The sequence below is a fragment of the Anopheles coustani genome, chromosome 2 (assembly GCF_943734705.1).
Source record: "Anopheles coustani chromosome 2, idAnoCousDA_361_x.2, whole genome shotgun sequence".
Classification (NCBI taxonomy): Eukaryota; Metazoa; Arthropoda; class Insecta; order Diptera; family Culicidae; genus Anopheles; species Anopheles coustani.
The window spans coordinates 14,381,957-14,389,937 of record NC_071289.1 but is presented as its reverse complement, the minus strand read 5'-3'; positions in this window follow the sequence as shown (position 1 = coordinate 14,389,937).

Here is a 7,981-nt window from a genome sequence, read left to right as displayed (position 1 = left end):
TTTTTCCTTCAAAACTCCTAAAACTTGCACGCTCCTTCGATTGAATATATTTAACTTTGGTCGCAGAACTTTCTCCCCGGAGAGTTACCCGAAAACCCCCTTCCCAGTAAACCCGGGGCACAATCGGAGTAATTACCTAGATGGGGATAGTTTCCCGAGAATGAATAGGAAATTAATCACGAAATCAAACGCTGCCAAACTTTGCGATTCCTAGATTGAGCGGACGCGTGCGTTGGGTCGGGTATTGCGAAAGTGTTTCGAAAGTTCATCCCCGAAAAGTTGGTGGTTCTCAAAAGCTTTGTCCATGGTTTTCCCCTGGCCACGTTCTTTAAGGGCGGAGTAGATTGTGCAAAGTATAACTGAGTTGTACGAGCCGCTTGCGAAGCGAAGAATCGTAGTTTGGAGGTTGTGCTGTGTGACTTTTGGCCCGTGGCGTCCCAAATCGACTCCAAGGAATGCGCCACACTTGCGCCGGGCGACACCAGCCCGCACTAAACAAACAAACCCATACGTGCATCACTATATTATGGCCGCACACAATAGCGCAAAACTTACGCGCTTCCGGGCGGACGTGTCGGGTGCAGCTGGATTGCACAACTTTCCGAGGGAGAGAGACAGATGGATTGGCGAAAGTTGGTGGGAATTCGAGCTGCAGCAGGGGAGGAATCGATGGCTGGGAGGCAAAAGGAAATGGACAAACAAAACCAGCAGTGCAACTTTCATAAACCTTGTCGTATGTCCTTTCTCTGAACCATTTCGTCCTTCCTCAAGGTTCTCCCACTCGTATGAATAAGTCGGTGATGGAATTATAATGTCGCAAAAACGTTCATGGAAGTGAAACCAAAAGAAGGAAAATTGTTATATGAAGCGAAACAAGTGTGTCAAGTGGTGCATGGAGATCTGTTCATGAAGCTAAGTGAACATTTAATCTTTTTAAGTTGTTTCAGCTGATTTCATTGAGCACCTTTTTATAATTTTAAATTTATTTGGTTGTCACATAAATTAGTAAATTATAGAAATTAAAAATTGAACCAATCTGTTTCATTGAGAAAGTGAAAAAAGCGAAAAAGGTACTAAAAAAGCGTTGATCATAGACAATTAAAAGAGATTTCGATAAAAGAGGACTAAAATTCAAATAATGCGTGTCAAGAAAACAAACATATTTTAGCTTACGAGCAAGTGATTATGAATTTTTGTGAATCCTATTTTTAGCAAGTGTTCACCAACTTCATAACACACTCTTTCAAATCAATTTTAGACTGATTTTAGCGATGATAGAAACTAGATTTTCCTCTTTAGCTTCCTGTATGATGAATACGATCAAAAGTACAGTGTAGCTCGGATTGTGTTCTCCTCAAGACAACATTCCTTCAGGTCTAGTAAACAGCTCCTCACCCAAGGTAAATAGATATTACAACGGATGGATCGTGCCGTAACACTGTTCCGGGAACGCAATGTCACAAAGCACCCAGTGACGCCACTGGAGCACTTGAACCACGAGGTCTAACCGCCACTCCAAGTTGTTCCTGTTTCTTCACCAGCATTCCGGTGCTGCACATTCCAGCGGGCGGTACATCGGACGACAGGAGCCCCGCTTCCTCGAAGATATAGCGTTACACTCCGAGCATCTCCGCAACCGGAACGGTATGCAATTTGATCCTTGCCGTCGCATTCTCGAGCTCCGGTTTGCGGCTCCGGTTGGTGGGCTCTTCCGGGAGGGGAGGAGTCGAGATGCTTCCAACCGACCGGTTCTAGCCCTTCAGGCGGACAGGAAATAAATATTGCGAAACGTGTATTCATATCTGCCGGCAAACGGCGCTCGGTGGTTCTGGGGACCAGGGCGATCACATTTCGTTGGAATGCACACCGACTTTGGATGGCTCTGGTTTCTCGGCAGGACGCTGTTGTATAGACCGGTACCGCCCGCAAGGCGCACGGTTTGTGAGGTTTGTTTCGGTTTACTTTCCATCTCGAATTCACGCCACTCACATTGGTCCACCCGGTTGGTAACGGATGTTTGTGGTTTTGTGGAGCAACCGAGCGCTGAGGCTCAACTTTGACTTTGCCTGCTGAAGATGCCCGCCCAGGAAGGCGGCCGGCGTGCAAATTGAGCATGGCAGACGTGCCACGTGGTTCCGAGGTTCTAATGCAGGGGGAAGCTAGGATGTGTTTGCTTTCCTATTTGCAGCTTGTTTGATGCAGCGAAACTATGCCGCACTTGTATAATTCAGTTTCGGTTGCATAAACCTCACATGTCATAACTTCATCTGCAATCCAAGGCTCAGGTAAGGTTACACACATGAGCAGTGAACCTATGTGGTTAAATAAGAACCACTTTGCACGTTGTACTGCCGAGAGCTGTTGCGATTTTTCAAATGAAGTGTGCTCCATTTGCCATAATCTTTACTATTCTCTATTTATCCGCTGCTAACGAATTTGGGAATTTCCTTCTCCGGCTTGGCCGTTGTTTGCCGTTTCGGCCGGTCCGAAAGTAATGCAATTAATAAACTAGCATCTCGAGTAACATTCGTGCACAAACCTTTCCGCCGCCCGGATTGACCGGAGCAAGTTCCGGCGAAAGTTAAACGAATTACACTTGAGGGTAATTTAATTTTAATTATTCGAATGCATAAATTTGTCGCCCGATGTACCCTTGGGGGTTGACGAGAAAACAGGCTTTGTTTGCCGTTGGTCTGTTGTAGTGACTAATGCGGCTAATGGAAAATGCTAGTTTTGAAAATGTGGATGATGGACTTTTGCCTAAACCGGGGGGGGGGGATGAAGGGCTTTGAAACAAAATGTTTACTTTCGGTTTCGGTTGGTAAACCTTATTTATGCGGGGTGGATGATTCCGGTGGATTTATATCAGAACTTTGATTAAAGATTGGTTAAGTTATGCAAGTTTCATACTATTCAAACTTGAATTAAATTCTGCTGAATAAGGATTCGTCTCACTTTTTTTTGTGTATAAACGCACGCATTAGGTATTCATGATCATTTCGTTTTCCATTGTCAAGAAACCGTTTGTATAAAATTTCGACGAAACAACTTTCCCCGACGGGATACGAATCTGTGTTCCAGCGTGTATTCATTTGCACGCCAAAGAAGCAACTTACTTGCATAACCTTCTAAAGAATGTTTGCAGCCCCCGACATGTATGCAATGGTGGTGTGAATGAGGAAAAATTTACATGAAAATATCCTTCAATCAGTACTCAGACTCATTTCTCCCGGCAAAGAACTTACTTCTAGCTTGGGTTGGGGTTGTCGCCAAGATGGTCGTCTAGCTCTAAGTAGAAGAAAAGACGGTCGAGGCCACCATTTCACTGCACGATGCATGAACACAGTTTTCCCCAGCAAACATCTGCCAGCTTCATTCTCCCTTTCCCCGGGGACTTAGGACGAAACCTCCAGTGCTGCCTTCGTGTACGTCACATTGATGAATGATGAAAGGTATCATAAAACTTCGCCTTTGTTGCAAGCTTTTCCGTCAAATCTCGACGGAGATGGGGGTTGGGCCAAAGGGCGGGGAGTCATAGAGTCTCCGAAGGAGCCGTTTTTCGCCCTTCAACCGGCCCAAGTTGGGAAAAGGCGAAAATCGCAAAGAAAATGGTCGCACACGCGTCCCATCCGCATCGTACCCGTTGCATACTAAGTGCGCAAGTGAGTGAAAATGATGAAAAGTTTTCCATCAACAACAATCGACCGTTGGGGGGGTGGGAAATCCATCGGGAGCGCCAAGATTGGCGCATTCTCCGATGGATGTATTGATGTGTTTTGCGGAAAAAAAGTCCTTTTATCGATCTTGATGTGCTCGGAAGTTTTTCCTATTTTGCTTTTCGCACGAGCTTTTTCTTTTTCATGTGTTCCGCTGGCATCCTCTGGAGCGCTTTGTTAAAAGTTAATCTTTGCCAAAGTTAATGCTTAAAATCTGCGGGAAGAAGAGAAGAAAATCAAACGGACAGTGATGTCGGTGGAAAACAACTTTGAAGATATTCCCTGAGAAGTGGTGTTCGCTAACGATCACTTTTCCGATACGTACTGTGCCCGAGGACGACGACTCGAGAAAACGTGGCCCGAAGCGCCTCGAGCAAATCCCCGTGGTACTGTTCGCTGTCAATAATTCAATTTCTGAACTTTCCCATGCCCGGTGTCGATTTTCCCAAATGGGAGCGGATAGCGAAAAGGGAAGGAAAAATACTACCCACGATAGCGAATTGTCTTCACTGTGGAGTGCTGGTGCGTGGTTGGTTTGTTTGTGGCACCAAGTGAGTTAATATCAATCGGCAGATCGGAAGAAGTGGTGAGCATGGGATCGAATGCGAGATCTCCGGAATCCAATTCCTCCGGGACGTGTGGAGCTAGAGCCTGACAGTTCGGTCGGTGGTAACTTTTGCCGCCTTTACCCGCTTTTGTGCGACGAGTGAAACAAAAACTATGCCCCGGAATTGGATTGTCCCCTCCACATGGAGGCGCCTGGTGGTTGATGCCGCGCTGGAAAAGTTTCGCAAAGGCATTTTTCTCGATGTGCAAATTCCCACCGGAGTTGGTGGAGGAAAAACCGAGCGTAAATCGTAGCCGAAGTGGCCAGTTGTGCTTCGTTCCTCCCTAAGGCAGGCCGCCATTTTTGCCAGCGGGCCAGCGAAAATTGGATCAACTTTAAAGCTAATCAAAATCCCATCGCAGTGGGCATATTTTGATTTCGTTATCTTTCCACACCGACAACGTTGCCTTTTTTTTTATCGGTGAAAACTATGGCTGCTTCGAATTCGTTCGAAACAACACATTGAGGGACCGACAAAAGTCGTTTATTGCCCAGTTTTTCAACCCGGGCTTGATCGAAGGTCACGTTCCGGGAAAGGAAAGGCTCTTCCGGCAGTAAACTCCCTCGAGTAACAAACGCACAGAGCGATGTTCACGCATGATTCCAGCACGTTTTTTTGTCTGAGGGTTAGGTAGCGAGTTTTTTCCCGACACAACATTGAAGCAAAAAGGGATATATAGCAAATTGAGTTAGCGCCAGTAGAGCGTGGAAATTATTGCGAGCAACTGGGTGGAAATATGTCGTGCCATAAAGCAAACCGTTCGGGGTTAAGCAGCTGCTTCCCGGATTTGGAAGGCTGGGATTTTTTTTCCCGTGTCCAGTTGGGAAATCTCAGATTTTTTATAACCTCTTTTTCGGCCCCTCTGGGTAAAGAGGGATTTTCTTCGCTTCCGCCTCGCTCTTTACTGGTGAACTGGTCCTTTCCGTTGATTTAATGCAATAGATTTGATCTTTGCCATGCTGCTTCAATAGCCAGTAGCTGGTCAGGGCTCAATGTTGGATGGTGGAGTGCATAAATTACATCCACCGGATAATTCCAGCAGCTTCACTCGCTCCGAATCCTAATACTTGTTGAATTCAGCGCTTTGCGGTGATTGCACAAACTTTTTCCTCACTACATCAGACATCCTATGTTGTATCTTCAGTGAACAGAAGTAAGAAGAAAGGTTCCGTGCGCCCTCCTTAGTTCCACAGTCTTTTCTTTCGTGGCCGTTACCGCGTACTGGATTATGCTTAATTTATTTACTAGGATAATAGAATTAAAGCCCAAATCCTTAGCTCCTAATTGATATTTATTCTTTTGCCCTTCTCCCCGAGTGCTTCCTTATCCACTGTTAAGTACGCAAAAGATATTTGAATTCCGGGAAGGTGGGTGAAATACGGGGAGAAAAGCCCTTTCCTCCCACAAGCTGTACGTTTATGCGGTTGCTAATGTTTTCTTTGAATGCTTCATTGAATTTGCCTCTCGCGCGTGATTTCTATTTTACTTCCTCTCGAATGCTGCCAGCTTCTTAACGCCCCTGCAATGCAACCCAATACAGTATAGACGTATGTTTGGTAATTGAAAATTATGTTCCCGTGGCGCGCAACACAACGTACCGCCAAGATATCCACCCACCCACCAGAGGAGCCCCCTCGGCTTCGCAGCAATCAAACTTGAACAGCTTCGGAGGTGTTTGGCAACGTTTTCATTGGTGGGGTGTTATGATCTGTTTTTCTTTCGCACGGAATTGAAATGGATTTTTCAACGACACCGTAACGCTATGTAAATATTGCAACAAGAAGTTGGGTGGATTTAGTAATCAAATTCACGCCAAGTAAACATACTTGGGTGCCAGAGAGCGGACGAAAGGCTGAGAGATGGACGGAAAGGGATTACACAGAAGTTTCTTAGAAACCACCCATTTTCAAAAGGTAAAAAAGGTATATTGAAGCAACGGGTTAACTGGTGTTGAAAATTGAGTTGACAAATTCATCTCTTCGTTGAAATCAATTTCTAGTTTACTTTTTCAGATGTTCCAAGAGTCCACTGAATGGTATATTTTTATTAGAGTGTGATTTTCTGTGATTATCAAAAGAGGGAAGTATATTATTTTAGTTAATATTTACCACCCAATAAGAGTCTGTTAGAGGAATTGCAACAGCGTTTTAAGAAGATGTTAATTTCTTTTAAAATCCATTACAAACATTAACAAGGCCAGATGTTACACAAAATTTTCTAAAATTAATTAAAATCATAGAACAATTCACCTCCATTGAAGGTTATTGAAGTTCGTGGATTAGTCGTCAATGCCTTTCAGAATGCCCAAACAAACAGATTACCCATCATGTGTCAACGCGAAGGAAACAATTTACAATATAAAACCAAAAATTGATTAATCTCTCCTCCACTGGTGTGAAATGTGTGAGTAGCTGAAAAAATGTCGCATCCCGGAAAAGTGGTCGCTTGTTTGCCCGATAAGCGGACAGCAACATAAAGCACTCGGGGAGTTCGGGGTAGAGATGGTAACATACAAAAAAAAAAAAAAACTGTATACATATTTATGTAGACAGATTAATAATAATCTCCCAGCAGGAGATAATGGAAAATGGCACTTGTTCCAGGGCGGGGGTTCAGGGATGCTGTTTGGGCCGGCTTTCGAACATATCGGTGATTATTCTTTCAGTCAGTGCGGTGGTGTCATTCGCAGCAATAAAAAAAACCAGAACCACGCCATTGAGCAAACAAAACATAACACAAAAGCCCATCGAACCCGGTGACCGACAGCAAACGGATAGTTTTTGCAGGTTTTGGGTGAGAAACGGAACGTCCGTGTATGGTCAGTGGTTAGGTTTGGTAATTGTATCCTGTTTGAATTGTTCCACGTGGTTATGTTTGGGGTGCTCATTTATGGACTTGTTTTCACTACAGCCGTACGTAACAAAGCATGAAACAACATAATATAACATGCTTTTGTCGGACCTGAATAGAGAGGTAGCAGCTTTTACGTTATTCCCGCATTTGCTACATGCACGTCCATCAAACGGAAGGACGCCGGGAATGGTTGCAATATGAATGCACCAATTCTGGGAGATTCATCCGGAGTTTGGTTTTGTTGGTCTGTTTAGGAACGAGAACAAAATAATGACTATGAATTTCACTTCAATTTGGCTGTCCGCTTCTCTGCACTTTATTTTTTTCCCATGCTGCCATTTTTCATCACCCTTTGGATTTTTATATGAAACTTTTCTTTTATTCACAACGATGCACCAGGGTTCACCTTTTTTTTCCTCCCCACCGGACTCATCTGTGTGTTGCCTTTTTTTCTTCGTTCTACCAGCGTCCTCCCATCTTGTATTCATTGTGTGGATGCATTTTTCACAAGCCTTCCGCAGAGCCACTTGTCAGCAACGCTTTTCTCTAGCGAACTCGTGTCCGCCGTGTGGCCATTTATGTTTCCTGTCATGTTTCACGTGGCGCACCATTTCAGCTATTCGGCCACCTCCATGCACATGTGTATGTGCGCTTGTGAGTGGGTTTTGTGTGATTGGATAGTATTTTTTCCCCTTCCTGTGTCATCCAGCATTCGTTATGCAGCGAGCGCTAATAATACTGTTCCCATGGTGCATTCTTTTATCTGTAATGATTTATGTTATCAAATTTTATTTGTTTTAATTC